At 41.7% G+C, this 18441-nt stretch overlaps 1 pseudogene; it reads right to left on the bottom strand.

Annotated features, from left to right (window-relative positions):
* Positions 1-228: 228 nt before the first annotated feature.
* Positions 229-13245, bottom strand: LOC101879662 (uncharacterized; annotated as a pseudogene).
* Between the last annotated feature and the right edge of the window lie 5196 nt (positions 13246-18441).

Consider the following 18441-nt stretch of genomic DNA (forward strand, 5'->3'; position numbering starts at 1 on the left):
GTAACTTGTATGTGCTTGAACTTAGTGACTGGCTAGTTACTAATTTACTTCTTCCTGACTCTTTTTGTTTTTTCTTTTACTTTCAATTTATGTACAGTAATTAAGGCTTGATACCATTTTTCCAGGTGAGATAGGTAGCAGTGAGACTCAGCTGTGCCTCATGATAAATCACTTATAAATAACAACAGCTGCAGGGAGCAGAGGAGTTCTTCATTTTTGCAAGACAGCTTAGATCCAAATTCTTTCATCAATGCAGCTGTAAGTTATCAGACATGATGACAGAGTTCTCAGTATAATTGTTTGTGGCTTCTACTGCAGTTATTTCCTTCACCAGTACCCCTGGCTTACCATGTAAAGGTGAGGGCTGAGGGGGATGTGTATATTTCCTTGACTTTCAAATCTTGGGTGGTCAGTTTCAGTCTGTTTCCCTGTAGTTTGGTGGGCAGCTACTGGAAAAATATGTGATGTCTTGTGGCATTTTCTTCAATTCCTCTTCCCTAACCTAGAAGAAAACAACAAAAACAGTGATGCTGTGTAATGAGGAAAGTGGGTATGTGTCAAACACATGCAGCAGTTCTTTCTGTCTTTCTACCCAAACATGATTAGGATGTTATTCCAGTCAGCACTGAATTTAGTCAATTTACACTGGCATCTGTGGAAGATGCATCTTCTGTTATAGAAGAAACAAGACTTATCCAGAAATTGTCTCTCATGCGTATGTTTAGAATAATTTCAGCAAAAGTAAACCTGTACCCCCAACATCTTGAAGATGAACGTAGGACCCACTGTGTTGTCACTAATTAGGTTTTGGTAGCAGGTTGTTTATTAACTGCCTGAATTAGCTTGATTTATAAAAATATAGAGGGGTTTGGTGATAAAGTGAATGGTGGATAATACACAGCAGAACTAATGACCTGGATTTTTTTATTTTGCTTTCAGCAGAATTTTCATGTCCTTCATTGTAGAATCACCCACTTCATTGTTTCTAAATAGATTTTTTCCCAGCCTAGCTGGTGGTTTCTTCAGTGTCTTTTCCAGACATCTCTCTGTACAGATATTAAAAGCTTTCAGCAAAGTATATTTTGATGTTGGGGTGGCACTTTGCTGATTGCCTTCTGCCTTTTTTTTTTTTTAATACTTGGAGGTGATGGACTGTACCAATGAAAGCCTAGAAATGAAGTGCTAACAGCCTGAGTGCTTTCTGTGAGTGAGCATTGGCTTCACTGAGAATCCTCCTGTTCTGAGAGATGTGTCTATATGCTTGCAATATTGCTGTGCACCCAGCAGATGTGGGGATTTGGTAATGAAGCTGTATTTAGGGAAGTGACTTTTACTACTGAAGAGATTTAAGAATGGTTTTGTTAGGGCTTTGTAATCATAATACTGCTGGCCTCTGCTGCATACACGTTAGCAGCCCAGTCCTAGAGCTCTGCTGCTGAGGGTAGAACTTAGTTCTGGAAAGATGTGGTGATCAGCCAGGAGGCTGAATACTTCCGGTTTCCATCTGATAAGCTGTTTTAGCAGTGATAAACCCACACCAAGGACCTAGGGTTGAAATAATCACTATCCTGTTACAAGTTTCCTGAGTTATCTCCTCTCCAGACTTTTATTGCCATAAATAACTCTACAAGTCAGGCCTCGCTGCCAGAAGTGTTAAGTGCTGCAAATAGTATAGAAGATGACTCATATAGTGAGATGAAGGTGGAGCATGAATCAGTAAGAAGAAAACTGATATACAAAGGAGACGTTTTGAATGTAGATGACACACAAAAATCTGAACAAAGCAATGTTCAGTCATCATCAAAATGAAACAAAAGACTTTTTCAATAGGGGAAAAAGAAAGAAAAACTCCTCTATCTAATGCAAAGGTAATTCTAGTGAAAGCCCAAAGTGCAGAGGTATTGCATACTGAGCATGTCATTCCTTATCCAAGATAAACTGTGGACTGCATAAGAAGAGATTAATGGAAGATTCATCCCAATATGTCCAAACTGAAGAGGATATTCAGTGAACAGGTTGCTTTCCAGGTTGTTTTTTGTCTGTATGAGCCAAGAAAAGAACTTACGTTTGAGCTAAATGGTTTTTGGAGGTCAAGAGTCCTCATAGCTTTAACGAACCCACACTGAAACTCAACAGCAGTAGAAATGCTAAAATAATAATCTGTGTGCATCACTTGTAAATGATAACTCAGAAGTGGATAAAATTCCCATAGACAGTTTAAAACTACTGCTTGCCCTTGCACACATACCCATGCCTTTAAAGCTAGGCTTTGAAAATAGGTACCTGACACCCTATAGCTGCTGGTTCACTAGTGAACTAAAGTTTGCAGTATAATTCAACTCCTGCTGCTTCTTGGGAGTTGGGGTGTTTATTAATTAAATAAGCATCCTCAAGAGCTCAATGTAACTCTTGAGGGGTGAGGATTAAACACTTTCATATTTAACATCAGTGATGATTCTTTGGACATTTGGAAACGATTCTTCACTGAGATATCAGTCACTGGAACAGGCTCCCCAGGGAAATGGTCATTGCACCAAGCCTGTCAGAGTTCAAGGAGCATCTGAATGATGCTTTTAGTCATGTGGTTTAGTTTTAGGTAGGCCTGTGAGGAGCAGGGAGCTGGACTTGATGATCCTTATAGGTCCCTTCCAACTTGAGATCCTCCATGATTCTGTGTAATCTTAGGTAGAAGTTCTGGCTTTGCTGACATTTTTAGTAAGGGCCACTGTAAAAATTGGAGAGGATGGTTTATCCTGTGGCATGTATCACTCCTCCTTAGCTTTGTTATACTAGAATTATAAAATGTTGCTCTGAAAAGTACTGCTTCTTTAAGGCAGTTAACACTTAGAAGCAGGTATAACAAGGTATCTTAACATGTACTGCTAGGAGTCCCCTTTTTCAGTAGAAAGTGAGAGATGGTCAGAAGACTAAAGGCCTCCAGCATAGCCGTTTCACAGTGTTGGCAATGGCAGGAAATCCAGAAAAGACAGGTAATGCTGTCAAGGCTTAAGGGATGTAGATACTTACATGGAGCAGAACTACGCACATGGAAGGAAAGCTCTTGTGAGGATTTCTCTGTCTCAAATATGATTGTAAAAATAATCTCAAACTTGGTTGTACTTGTCTTTCCTGGTGATGTGACATCTGTGAGCTCATTTCTTCGCTGAAGTTAGTACTAGACCAGAGTTTAGAATAAAGCTATTCCTGCCTATTCCTGGTCAGTTCCAAAATTTCAGATGTGAATTTACCCATGTGTTAATGCCCAAAATCCAGAGCTGCATGTTATAATTTGGAATATGTCTGGGTGATATGTCTTTTCTACTGTGTCTGTGTTCAGTTTAGTCTCTCTATTCATAGGTAATCTTCTGGATTTGAGCCCTAATGAAATAAACTATTCTTATAGGAGGTAGCACAGGCCAAGTTTTCTATTGCTACTAAGGGAGAGCTAATAGTTAACAGCTAGTGACAGATTTAAGTTTTCACTTGTAGGTTACCCAGCAGCAGGCCCAGCTCAAATGTAAAATACCACTTGTAAAAGTTGGCTTTGTTAGTGAAAAGTTTGAAGTTCATTTTTAAAAGCTGTACTGATTTTAAAAAGAGGAAAAAAATAAGTGCCTTCCTTGTACTGGGAAGATGGAAATTCTCCAAGGAGAAATAGCACAGACTGAGTTTCTGTCAATAAAAGAGTATGTGTAATTTAATACCAGACAGCTTTTTAATACAGGAGGAAAAAAAAGAACAGATACTTGCCTGTCTTATGAAGGGGGAAAGATACAAAACCCTGCCTGCAGTATGTTACCTAAATTTAGCCACGAAGGAGATAATCCTCTCAGATATCAAAAATCTGTCAGAGGGAAGTAAATTAAAGCTGTGGAAAAGCTGTACACAGAGACCCTCAATCCCCATTTTCCAAAGTGCTGTAAATGTATTATGCAGCACCAGTGGCCTGACTGTAAGGTGGCACTTGCTTGTTTAGCCCTTCATACAAATTTTTTGTTTGAGCTTCAGTAATGTAGGTGGCTGAGGTTAGAGATGTGTGAATGGCTTGTCTCAAGTGACAAAGCTATCAAAAATTATCCTTGGTTTATGCTTGTGTTGTTCTTGTGTTCAAGCAGTGATCATGCTTTGGACAACACATCCATAAACGTGTTGAACTTCTTACATACTCCCTGCAGACCTTCTTCCTCCCTCAAAGTCCTATCTGGAAGAGACATCAAATCATAACACAATGCTTCATAACAAAAGAATAACCTTGAGTTTAGAAGACAAACTGAACCTCAGGTTATCATTCAGAATTAAAAGCAGATGGAGAGTAGCTTCTTTCTCAAATACTAGTTCTGTAATTTTTTTTAAATCCATTTTGTAATTTTTTTTAGTCTGAGAATAAATGTGAATTGTAGATTTCTCAGAAACATGAATACTTAGGATTTCTGAGGTCTTAGGTTTTAAGTGTAATTATAAGCTAACAACAGTATTTCTTCTTGTTTCATGGGCTTGTTTCGAAGTTTTGTGGCATGCAACTTCCAGTGAGCTTTTAAAAGAGCAAGTTTCTAGTACTGTTGCTGCCTTCTTTGTCCCCATTTGAAACAAGCCCAGGAGCTGTAAATAGCTGAAAACTGCTGCCAGCTTCTTTTGTATTAGCATCCCCATAACACAGTTCTCTGTGTGACAGCGTGCTTGTAGACTTAGAGGGGATATCCTTGGATGCTCACAGCAGGGTCAGAGCTGTAACAGGGGTCCTGTCCCATATAGTGACATTTATCTTGTTTTCTTACACTTCTTCAGTCCTGGCAGTGGTACTTTGGGTCTTGATTATTCCCTGCATCCTCAGATCCTCAAGAATGATGATTTCTGCCTCTCTGTTTCCTGTAAGGGCCATGATTTACTGATGAACTCACTGATGAGCAATGCCTCTTTAAAAGATGAAAACCTTAAAACTTGTAGAGCACCTGGCATTCAAACAAAACTTTGTGATGTGTTTCCAATGCCGGAGTTTTTATTTAAGAGGTTACACACTGAGAATGTCTAGTGGAAAAGGCTTGCTCAAGGCTCTCTTCACTGCTTAAAATTTGCAGTAAGCTTTTTAGTGGCTTGAAAAGTGGTGCAGGCACCTAGTTCAGTTTCTCACTCTAGTCTATTGCACCCAGAGGGGCATATTCATGAAATAAGGAAGCATATGCTGAAGGCCTGTGAAGCCAATTTTTTAAGATGTGTCTACAGAGGATGTGGAAGCTCTATGTAGGGAGCTCTTTACAGTTCAAGTTCTCAAGGGTTCTGTGATCTTGTCAGAGAAAGCCAGGCTGGGATGGGATAGCACAAGCTACTAAAGGGCCATCTTGTAAAGATCACTGTGATCATTCTGTTACATGAACCCAAACTTTCATATGCTTTTGTGGTTTATGATTTTTGTTATAGCAGCATTACTATATTTGCATCTGACCATAAGCATTCCAACACTTAATTGATTGATTGATGGCTTTCCTTCATGAACAAAGTTTTGGGAAGGGCTTTACTCACGTTTGCTACAAGCATGATGACTAAGGGCAATGTGGGATAGGCAAATCTAGTTGGAAAAAAGGCTGTTTGGGCATTCAGGATGTTTCTGAACAGGACTGTCATCTCCTGGGTCAATCTTAAGCAACCACTATCCTGAACTGCCCTCATGCAAGGTTGGATCTGCAGCTTCCAGTGCACCTTGTCACCTGTGGTATCGTCCCTCACCTGTCACTACGGGGCTTTGCAGGTAGAGTAAACACTTTGAGCCTGCGCGGTGGATTTTTTAGGTGAGGCACAGTGTGCACAGAACTGGCCCTACACCATCCTAGCTAGCTAGGCCCTGGCAGATAAAACAATTATATATTTATAAACAGTGTTTGAGACTAAAAATCAAATTATTTTGATAGCCCTTCTGAGTTCCTGTTTAGTTTCCACATATTAGACATGAATAAACAAAGAACAACTTTATTGCCAAGACCCATCAGGCTTTTCAACCCTCAGTTGACAGTTCTACCATCTGCCCAACCTATATTGACAGAAGTTAGAGCTTTTGTATAAAGAATGCTTGGACCAAATCAAAATTGCAGTTATTTGACATCTGCCAGTCTTTGTAAGCAGAGTGAATATGACTATGTTGGCTTATATTTTAGTTGTAAAACAAAATACATGAGATCTACTACCTTGAAGCTGACTCCATACCTGTCCTAAAATAACTGAGGCAGTTGCTCAAAACACACTGGGCTTCAGCTGTCAGTCAGAAGACTTAAATGTCAGTAGCCAGTATACAGCAAAACATAGCTTGGAAAAAAGAAAATAAAAGCGTGATGAGTGGGCAACATTGACAAGTGATGTGAATTTGTATTGGTTTCCTAGTCTATTAATCCAGCAGAAAAATTTATTTGCAATATCTTGATATGGTATGGAGTTTGTTTTTCTCTTGAAACAGAAGATTGAAGCATGATTTCAAAAACTTCTGTTTAGAAATCTCCTGCAAAGTTATCCTTTTAACAAGTGGGAGGAAAAGGAGCTTGAAATTAGATGAAACACCATTTCAGAGCAAGTAAATAACTGCTCAATATGAAATGAAATCCTTTCATCATGTCCTTCTGTGGCATTGGGAGTTAAGTCCTCTTTAATGAATAGCAAACATGAGTAATTATTGTTTTTGTGTTTAATTTGAAATATTTTATTACAACCCTTGTTTATTACAAAGAGTAAACAAGCACTGTAAATTTTTCATTTAGTGTGTTTGTGAAATGTAAGCTGTTCCTAGCACTTGAAAAATACAAGAGTTAAACTACAAAATTAGAGGGTTTAAATGCTCCAAAGACAGTGCCGCTTTTCCATTAGGATACTTACTACAGCAGTATCCTAAGGCAGAGAAGTTTGGGTTTAAGTGTCTGCTAGTTCCTAAAGGGAAAAAAAAAATCTTAGCAGACCTTTGCTTATCATCATGATGATTTCTGGAGTTTTTATGGTTTTCTCTATATGATAATTGGCCCTGCAACTTTTGGTTGCAAAATTAAGGAGAAACATGGTATTTATTTACTGTTCCCGATGCTAGTCAGGGGCACTGTATTGACTGTTTTGTTGTAAAAACTGACTTGTAACATGAGACTGAAAGCACTCGCGTGGGCACTGTATCCTCCCAGTGTACTGTAATCTCACTTAGGGAGGGCTGCTCCTGGGGGCAAAGCTGAGTTTGTTCTCTTGGTCTGCTCCAGGCATCTGCCAAGAAAAGTATCTACCCTGATGCCTGTTCTGGTAGGGTTGAGTCATGCTGCAGAACATAATCATCAGCTAGGAAATACTGTCTGCTACTATTACATGGCTTTAAACCAGTGGTAAGAGCTCAGTCCTTGTGCTGCTGCAGTATGACTGTTTCTGGATGTGTTGTTTGTAGCAATAGACTTGCCAGATTATTTCCTCATAGGTCTCCATTTGTGGAGCTGATATGAACTTCAACTATTGTTTACCTGTGCTTTTGCTTTTCTGAGATGATGTAAATCTCTCTGGCAGTTCCTCAGGGTAGTCTCCCTCACTGGTCTGGTCTTCAAGTCTGGCTCTGTCCTTTGAAGTGCCTGTTGGCCAAGCTTCCGCATCCTGTGTTGAGACAGTCTCTGTTCCACCAATGCTGTCATTTTTAATCTACAAGAAAATGAATAAAAAAATTAGAAGCTCCTTGATCTTCTAAACATTTGAGGTGGTATCTAGAATAAAACTAGCAGGTTCAGAGTGAAGTGGAAGACAAAAGTGTTCTGTCACAGGTGGATATTGATGGTGAGGAAAGATCTCTTGGAACATTTTGGAAAGGAAGCAGTGACCTTAAGCCTAAATGTGTCTATAACCCAGTTGAATATTGGAGTATTGTTTCAGTACGTTAAGTGCTTTCTGTATGTGGATTGTTGGTTAGAAATTTAAAACTGAGCCTTAAACTGGTTCTTGGTAAGGTATGCACCTTCTAAACAATAACTTTAAACCTCCAAAGAAGGCATGACTAGAGCCTAGATGTATTCTTGTCTCTTGTGTCTGAGTTGGCTCAAGCCTAAATACAGCTCTGCAAACTTCACAAAGTGGCTGTGCACATGTATCTTATAATATTTGCATATATACAAGCCCACTGCCTCATAATAGCTTTTTGAGGTAAACCCCACATGGCTGAAGTGTTGTAATTCATCATTGGTGAGTGCTTCTAATTGCCTCTTTAATGAGGCAAGTGGGAAAGGCTGTGAAAAGCAACTTTTCAGGTTCTGTAAGAGCCCATCAAGCATGTGGCCAAAATGGTGAATCTGCTTCCCCTGTGGCATAAGGGTTGTATTAAGGTGAATGGTAGCCCTTCTCTTAAAGAGCTGCCTGACAGAGTCCGAGCTGCTGTTAACACCAAAACCGTTTCTCTGTATGCATATGAGACCAGTCAGTCTTACCTCTGTGCCTAGCAAAATCTTGGAGCAGATTCTCCTGGAAGGCATGCTAGGGCACATGAAGAACAAGAAGGTGTTTGGTGACAGCCAGCATGGCTTCACTAAGGGGAAATCCTGCCTGACCAATTTGGTGGCCTTCTATGATGGGGCTACGGAACTGATGGCTGCGGGTAGAGCAGTGGATGTCATCTACCTGGATTTGTGCAAAGCGTTCGACACTGTCCCACATGACATCCTTGTCTCTAAATTGGAGAAACATCAATTTGATAGGGGGACCACTCAGTGGATAAAGAACTGGCTGGATGGTCACACTCAAAGAGTTGTGGTCAGTAGCTCAATGTCCAGCTGGAGACCAGTAATGAGTGGGGTCCCTCAGGGATCGGTGTTGGGACCGGTCTTGTTCAACATCTTTGTCAGTGACATGGAAAGTGGGATTGAGTGTGCCCTCAGCAAGTTTGCTGATGACACCAAGCTGTGTGGTTCTGCTGATACGCTGGAGGGAAGGAATGCCATTCAGAGGGACCTTGACACACTTGTGAGGTGGGCTGATGCCAACCTCATGAAGTTTAACCATGACAAGTGCAAGGTCCTGCACCTGGGTTGGAGCAATCCCAGGCACAGCTACAGGTTGGGCAAAGAAGAGATTCAGAGCAGCCCTGCAGAGAAGGACTTGGGGGTGTTGGTCAATGAGAAAATGAACATGAGCCAGCTTCAGTGTGCACTCACAGCACAGAAAGCCAACTGTATTCTGGGCTGCATCAAGAGGAGCATGACCAGCAGGTCAAAGGAGGTGATCCTGCCCCTCTACTCTGCTCTCGTGAGACCTCCCTTGGAGTATTGTGTGCAGTTCTGGTGTCCTCAACATAAAAAGGACATGGTACTGTTGGAACAAGTCCAGAGGAGGGCCACAGGATGATCAGGGGACTGGAGCACCTCCCATATGAAGACAGGCTGAGAAAGTTGGGGCTGTTCAGCCTGGAGAAGAGATGGCTGCGTGAAGACCTCATAGCAGCCTTCCAGTATCTGAAGGGGGCCTATAGGGATGCTGGGGAGGGACTATTCATTAGGGACTGTAGTGACTGGACAAGGGGTAATGAGTTCAGACTTAAACAGGGGAAGTTTACACTGGATATAACAAAGAAGTTCTTTACTGTGTCGGTGGTGAGGCACTGGAATGGGTTTCCCAAGGAAGTTGTGAATGCTCCATCCCTGGCAGTGTTCAAGGCCAGGTTGGACAGAGCCTTGGGTGATATGGTTTAGTGTGAGGTGTCCCTGCCCATGGCAGGTGGGTTGGAACTAGATGATCTTAAGGTCCTTTCCAACCCTAACTATTCTATGATTTTGTATGGTATTGTACACTTGTGCTAGGACATCTCTTAATAAACAGTGTCTGTTGGGAAGAAGTCAGTATCTGGCTTTTGGTTTCCTGGTTGTTATGTAGCTCCTCAGAAGACAGCTGTATGACTGCAACCTCATTAGAAATATTGCAGCCTATGGTGAAATTGTGACCATCTGTTTCTCCTTGCTGCAAGTCCAGGGAGTGGAAATACCATAGCCTCTTCCTTGGAAACTTGGTTATCTGTTATCACCATAGAGTCTTAACTGTTACAAGGGCCTGTTGCTACAATAAATAACATCACAGAAGGTTTTCTTCATATGTCTTGGCATACAGATGTCACTGTCTCTGTCCAAGCACCCTCCTCTGAGTTTGAGAGGGAATGTATTTCTTTTGCACAGCTGGGATGTTTGTTTAAGAGGAGCAAATCTGCACAGGTCATTTGGGGTGTTTGTGAACCTCCAGCCTTTTCCTTCCTTTTTTTTTAATTGTTATTATTTTTTTATTAACAAGATACTGTCACGTAAAATCCACATTTCAGTCTCTGGTTAGATTTCTTAAGTATTCGTCAGCACCATTAGCTATTAGAAGAGACGAGCCATGAATCTGGAATTCCAAGAAGCAAGGCAAGCTTTTATATGGGAGGACATGTCATCAGGAGTCAGGGATAGTCTGTAACTAGGGAAAAATCTTTTAAGCATCCTTTGAGATCATTGTACAATGTCTTGATTACTGTTTGAGTCCGTTTACATCCCTAGAAGATCTCTGTAGGAAATCTAAAAGAAGAAATAAACAGCTGTGATTTACACTTCCAGGAGGTTGTTATAAAAGAGGGCAGAGAAATGTTAAGGCAGTGCTGTCAGTTGAAGATCAAGTCTTGGATCACTTGTGCTGAGATCATCAGCTGCTAGAAGAAATAAATCGGTCTTTTGCATAGTAAGGCTGGTGGGACTTTCAGAATCAAATGAACCCCAACACTGAGGCAAAGTGACTGCTGCCTCAGAGATTAGTCTGGATGGGTGGTTGCAGGCAGCCCTATGTGTTCCTCTTGTCTCCAGCCCAAACCCTCAGCTGTTCTGGTTGGAAAGCTGCAGAAACTCATTTGCATGGCAGTGAGATGAAAGTGGTCTTCCCTGCTTCAGGGTGCCTTATTTGGCTGTGCAAAACATTGTCTTAAGGTTACTGCATGGCTTCCAAGTTGTAGCTAGCACCGCTATCCAGCTCAAAAGTCATGTATATGACTGTACCTGCCTGCACTCATATCCGGGAGCTGCAAGGAACTCTCAAATGTGCATCTACTGTCTCTTGAGAAACAAGTGTCCTCTGTGAAATGTTCTGTTTTTCACCTGTAATTGACAGGGACCTGATTTTTGTGTCCAGTTTGAATTCACACAGAATGCAAGTCAAATAACCTTCCACTGTGTGGGTTGGTGGTTGTTGTTGCTGTTCTATTTTTTTTTCTCTTTAGCAGATGTTTGCAGGTTGTATGTGATAATGCTGAAATGTGATTGCTTCTTGATGTATGGCAGAACATGATGTACAGGCTGAGCTGCTTGTTCGCATTTCTGATTAAACACTTGCTGTGATGGTGCAGTTCTAAAACTTGATTGTAAGAGGTGAAATTTTAATCCTTGCAAAAAAGGATTTTTATTCCTTCAAATGCAGATAAGGTGATAAAATGGAAACTCGGTGTCAGTTATCAAAGTAAGAAAAATTTATTAAATATAAAGCCATAGGCTGTAGCATAATCAAAACCCAGGTAAGCTTTATGATTTATGCTTTACAAACCAATTACTGGCACATAAAAAGAAAGACAAGTGATAGTGTGAAGAAATAAGAGTACACAGGATGTAACAAATGGCATGAAATTGGCCCTTGTTCGTTCTTATGAAAAGAACCTTCATGGATCTCAACAGGATTTGTACATTAGAGCCTAGTATTTTAATATCTTACGCACATGATTAAACTGACATGGTGAACAATATGTTTTGGACAATCTGAGCTACAGGCTTTCATGAGCAGACTGCTCTCATGCTGATGCTGATTGACTAGAGAAAAATCTTCCTCTCATTTTAGCAGCTTTTCATCAATTATAAAGTTTCGCTACAGTCAAGGCACCAAGATGTTTGAAAAATAGAGGAGAATACTTCATAAATACAAATATAGGGTATTTCCCATTAAGAAAGCCCAGAGAACAGAGTGTATGTGAAGCATAACATTGAAACTGGAGGAAAAAAAAAGGAGCTATTAGAAGGCTAGTAATGGTGGGAAGGGGAAAGAAGTGCAGGTCTCATTCTGCCTTGTCTTGTGAGAATGAAAATAAAAGCCAGTCACAGGGATGTGCATGCCAGGGGAAAATCACTGCAAAATCAGAAACAGCTGTTTCTATATTGGTGGTGTTCTGTAGAGGAAATGGAAATGTATGTATATTTTCAAATGAGGAGAGTTGTTTTCAAAACTCCTAAGTCTGAAGCTGTTTGGCTTGCAGGATGATTAGGAAAATTGAATGGGAGACAGGACATCTCTCTGCCTACAGCCTTATCAGCTATCTCTTACTTATGCTGCTAGATTAGAGAGCTACTGCAGAGAGGTGAGAAAAAGACTATCTGTGGAATGGCATTCCTGATACACAGGAGCACTTTGTTGGTGTTGGTAAGTGAAAGATTCCCATATAGCCTCATCAGCTCGACATGAACACAGATAAAAAACACTCTCCTGAGGCTTGGAGGCTGGCTGAAGTTATTAACAAAACAAAGCTTGGCTGATTTGGAGAGAGGCAAATTTCTGACACTTTTAGTCTGACAATATTCCTACTGACTTCAAACAATAGGAAGCATCAGGGTGGATTTTTCAGGGGCTCTGAGCAGCAATATTTCTCTTTGAAAATAGAAATGAATAGTTGGGCAGCTATAGTGTAGATGCCTTGAATATTAGTGATCACAAGTAACCATTTGGGGGAGACTTTGAAGCCAAAAGGACTCTGGAAAACTCCAGCACATACCATGTGTGAAGGGGGAAAAGGGTGCTCATCTTCCCTATGCTCTGGTGACTCTCCCCTGGTGTGTTGCTGCAGAACTGAGGGAGTGACTGCTAGAGACGTGTTGGAGTGGAGGGGGAAAATCCACCCCAGGATATGGGGGCTACAGCAGAGGCTGAGTTCGGAGGCTGCTGGAGGCAGAAGACAAAATGAGCTGGGTTGTAAAGTGGGCAGAGGGAGGGAGTATGGAGGTGGGTTTAGCTGCATAAGGTGATTGGAAACCAGAGGTCTTGGACCAAAACTGAGAAATTCTGCAACTGAAGTTTAAGCCTGTACAGACCATGCAAGAGCTGCTGCACTTCAAAGACTGGCTGCTTGGATAATCCAAGTAGACTTTCACAGACAGGTACTGTATGATGTTTCTTTCCCTGGGGTTTTCTTCTATTCCCAACTTGAAGTCTTACTTGGATGGTAGGGGATGAATTTGTCAGGGCTCTCATCTCTGGGTCTTCCATGTCAGGTTCTAGGTACCTCCCAGATAGGCTAAACAGCTTGCAGAGCTGATCTTTAATGTGGAGGCTGAGACTTGACGTAGAGTTTAATATTTGTAAGATGTGGAAGGGAAAAATGGCAAGAAGGAGAGTCATACTGACTGGGCGGCTGTAGCCAATGGAGAATTGGCTGTTGGTTGTGCTTCGCTAAACCAGATCCATGGCTGGCTCTTTTGTGTGTGTGTTGTATTTCAGTGCTGCATGTGATCCAAAAGCTGTACGTAATCTCTCCATGGTGACTGCACAGTATTTCTTTCTATTTAAAGAGAGAAAGAGGTTTGGGTTTTCTGCCAGAATTCCCACTCAGGTAATTACACTTCTGCCTGCAGAATTTCTCTGTAGCTTCAATTGTAGTAGTTTTTCATTCCCACTACTAAAAAGTGCAAGCGGAGACCTGCTGCTGTGCTTTGGGAATGCAGCAGTGGTTGCTCTGCTGAGGCAAGTGAAGTGACCTGCCATGCATCATTTATGCTGCGTTTGCCCCTAGTAAAGGTTGCTGCATCTTGCTACTTTGCAGCTCTTGTCTTTCTGTGCTTGACTTTGGCATAACAAGTTAGTCTTGCTAGTGATACTGCTAGATGATAGTGAGACAGCCAGCTGGAAGCCAATGAAAAGATGATTAAGAGCCAAGAAAAAACCATATGGAGAGAGAGGGATTTCTCTTTACAGAGTTATAAGTAAAAGTGTTTGTCTTTGGATCCCACTAACTGTTTTTTCCCTTCTTTGCATCAGTTTTATGGGTGGGAAGTGGTTGCAGTTGATTAGCAAATTCCACCAAATCTCTTTAACTAGAACAAATGTTGTAAACAGTAGATATTTCAAGCATCACTGTCAGTACTAAAAATCAACATGTCAATGTTGTAATGGTAATAACAATTATTTTTCATGATTATGCTAATGTTAACTACTATACTATATATGATACCAACATGTTATAAATACTACTGTTTTGTAAAATACGAGATATATTGAATGAAGGTCATCTTGTCTCAGATTTAGGTGATGCGGTTATTTTTGTTTCTGAGCTTCTGACAACAGAGCTAATAAGGTCCAGCTTAGTCTCAAAGACACTTCTGGAGATGCTTAATTCTCTTTTGAAGTTGAAGTAGGCAGGCCTTGTTCACTCAGAGCCTTATATAGAGATTTAAAATATGGGATGTCCAACATTAATAAGACACATCAAATACAGTGTAGATAGTAAACAGAACTGGGACATTTGAAACAAATTATTGATTCATGGAATTTAGTCCTCTTCACAAAATGTTCACACGCAGATTGTGTTGCTATTGAATACAGCTCTTATTCAGATTTACTAAATGAATGTTATGGTGAGTGTGTGGGTTTAAAGAAAAATTCTGTTAACTAATTCTGTATAGTTCACATCCTCAAGGCTCAAGCTGTTTCACATATGTTACTGTTTCAGTTTCCCTGACTGACTGAAAGCTATTTAAATGAATAGCACTGAATCCCTTCCTGAATTGGTATTAGGAGTAGGGGTGCTTAAACTTTCTTTTTGAGGTTTCAGGTTTCTTGGCAACATGGGATAGTTTAAGGAAAGCCTGAGAAATAGGAAGTGAGATTTTCTGATGAAGATAAAGTGCCTTCCTTCCTCTCCAGTAAGAACTAGTTAATTCTACTAGTTACTATTACTAGAAGTGTCAGGGACTGTGCTACTTAGTTGAGAGCAGGTGTGCTAGTATGTTTTTACTCTTGCTGTTCATAGCACCTTTTGTGCAGTGCTTTCTTGAGCAAGGATGCAGGCTGGCCCTTCATGGGTTTAGTTGCAATGTGTCAAAATACTAGTGGGGGGTCTGTGTAGGTGGGGGGGGACTGGTATCTGACGGTAAGACTGCCCTGATGGTTTTGAAGGACAGATCTTCTTGGTATTCAGAACTTCTGTGTTTGTGTCCCACCTCTGCATCCAATTATGTTCAGAACACAGCTTGTCTGAAAGATAGAAGAGCTTTTTCTACCCAACTGGGAAACTTCATGGAGCTGAAGGATTATGCTTATGTGAAGAATATCTTTTGTCTGCATCCCTCTTTGTTCTTTTTCACCCTCCCAAGCAACAGCAAAACCTTCCATTTATAGAATCACAGACTCATAGAATAGTTAGGGTTGGGAAGGACCTTAAGATCATCTAGTTCCAACCCACCTGCCATGGGCAGGAACACCTCACACTAAACCATGTCACCCAAGGCTCTGTCCAGCCTGCCCTTGAACACTGCCAGGGATGGAGCATTCACAACTTCCCTGGGCAACCCATTCCAGTGCCTCTCTACCCACACAGTGAAGAACTTCTTTGTTATATCCAGTGTAAACTTCCCCTGTTTAAGTCTGAACTCATTACCCCTTGTCCAGTCACTACAGTCCCTAATGAATAGTCCCTCCCCAGCATCCCTATAGGCCCCCTTCAGATACTGGAAGGCTGCTATGAGGTCTTCACGCAGCCATCTCTTCTCCAGGCTGAACAGCCCCAACTTTCTCAGCCTGTCTTCATATGGGAGGTGCTTCAGTCCCCTGATCATCCTTGTGGCCCTCCTCTGGACTTGTTCCAACAGTACCATGTCCTTTTTATGTTGAGGACACCAGAACTGTGCACAATACTGCAAGTGAGGTCTCAGCAGAGCAGAGTAGAGGGGCAGGATCACCTCCTTGACCTGCTGGTCACGCTCCTCTTGATGCAGCCCAGGATACAGTTGGCTTTCTGGGCTGCGAGCACACACTGCAGCCGGCCCATGTTTATTTTCTCATTGACCAGCACCCCCAAGTCCTTCTCCGCAGGGCTGCTCTGAATCTCTTCTCTGCCCAACCTGTAGCTGTGCCTGGGATTGCTCCAACCCAGGTGTAGGACCTTGCACTTGTCATGGTTAAACTTCATATGGTTGGCATTTCCTGTTGGTTTTCATGTTAATCTCTATGAAAGCTACTTATGTTTCTATCTTGGATACTTTGCTATTAGCTTAAATATACTAATGTCTGTCATCTTTGTTGAAACTGTCTCTGCTCTAAGTGTATCAGTTGAACTCAATGGGATCTGTGTTGCCACCCTTATTTGAATTAGTGGATGTTTTGGTCTTCTGAGAAAGCTTGTGTTTCTGAAGAGTCCTTGCATGCTGCATATTATGAAAGACTCCTGTGCACTGCATAGTAACTCAGTGGCATTTGTTCTCCAGAAATATATAATGCAGATGAAGGCAGCTTCTGCATCACGTGAGTCAGGAATAGTCCAGGGGTCTCCTATCAGTTTGTTGGGCTGAGCTTGCCTTTTTCCCAGGCCTTTTCAGACCCATGCCATTTTACTTGGAATACTTGATGCTGCATTTGGCATCAAATTTGAAGCCAGTGATGACTACATTCTCAAAGATACGGTGGACATTCCATGGGGTTCTCATTCTAAACTTTTGGGCTAAGCCAAAATATACTTCCTTAAGGGAATAAAGAAACCTGGAGGTGTAAATCCATGTAAAGGGGCAAGCCAAAGCCCTGTTGGAATAGGGGAACTCATATGTGGTCAGAAGGGCATGCATAAATGAGGGTCTCTTGGCAATATTTCTTCAGCCTTGGGAGCAAGCTACATGAGATGCTGTGCTAACAGAGAAGGAAGCATGAATGTACAGACAGCCCCACACACAGCTTATGGTTATCACTGGAATAAGACTGTTGTTAAGGGTAAGTTACTCCACAGAGAATAAAATAGGCATGTGATCCCATGCGCTTCTAGATGCTGGAGCAACTACATCGGGGAAGTTTCAGGCATCAGTCTTGCTCTGTTGTGAAGTGATGCTAGAGCTGCTTTCAAGTGGCAGGACAGCTCTGCTCCTGGAAGAGAGCTGTCCTAACAGAGAACCACCTGGTTCCAAAGTGACCTGGGAGGGTGAACAGTCCTCCATCCTAGGTCAGTTGGCATCCTTGCTTGTTCCTGGCTGCAGTCTGGACTCTGTGAAAGGGCTTAGGGGAAATACCACTGTCTGGAATCCAGACATCTGACAGAAATACAGAGACTGCCTGATTTCATTGCAAGCTTCCCATATTAGAGGTAAGGGAGATTTGTGAAGTTAATTAGACTCCAGATTTGAACTTTCCTCATGGGTGTTTGAAACTGGCATGCTCGTTTCAGCTTATCTTCATATAGAACTGCTGCACGTTGGACCTGGGATGCTCCTGGAACGAGAAGCGGAGTGTATGATATAGCTGCTTTCCAGGGACTGCCTTGTCAGAGTCTGTGATTCAGCTCTTTGCCTTATGGATTAAACTTGGAGTATTCGTGTACTTTTAGATTTCTTTTAAAACAGTTTGCTGAGATGAAATCTGTGCTGTTAATTAGAGCTCTGCTGCTGTTCACAGAATGCTGGCTGTGCTGAGCAAATCTCTTCAAACACCTTTTTCCTGAGTTTGAAGAGGCAAAGTATTGGCCTGTCACACTGCCTTAGCAAGCAGTAGAGATGAGCTGAGGAGTTACTTGTTCCTGGTGGCATTTCTTGTGCTGCTGGGAGACTGACCATGCAGTAAGGTGGAGCCAGCACTGCTCATCTCCTGGGTTTCCTAGGAGCATGGGTCAGGGAGTGGCTTACTGCATTGCCAAATGTGATACTACTGTAAGCAACATATCGTAAATATACTTTTGCACAGTGGCCAAATAACATTTTAGCAGAGGTTTAATGCAAAATTGTCAGAACTTTCATGAAAGCTGTGCTATAGCTTTGCTCCTGTGCTCAGTAGCAAGTTCTGTCTGATTCCCAGCTGCTTATATCTATAGCTGGTTCATAGTTCTAGGTTTATATTTTAACCTTCTGTGGTTACTTCTTCCATCCCTTGATTCAGTGGGTCCCTTCGCTTTGTCAGGCAGCATCTGTCTGGTTTCTGCCCCCTTCTGAGCGAGGGACCTTCATGCTTTACCTATCCTTGCTCAGAGTAAGTTCTGTTTCATCTATTGTTGTGGGACTGGAGCTGTAACTTGCTTTCTTTGCATAAGCCTGCGTAGAGTTGAGATTGTCCTGCTAAGTTTTAGACATTCTTGTGGTGTGAAATAGTATGTGGGAACAAAATTTGTGCATAAGTAGTTTAAGAATTAGCTAAATATTCCCTCTAATTTAGCTGTTGTTCACACTCAATTCCTGAAACCCTCTGCTATACACAGAGAGCACTTTTAGTCCTAAT

Source organism: Melopsittacus undulatus, chromosome 1, assembly GCF_012275295.1.
Source record: "Melopsittacus undulatus isolate bMelUnd1 chromosome 1, bMelUnd1.mat.Z, whole genome shotgun sequence".
NCBI lineage: Eukaryota > Metazoa > Chordata > Aves > Psittaciformes > Psittaculidae > Melopsittacus > Melopsittacus undulatus.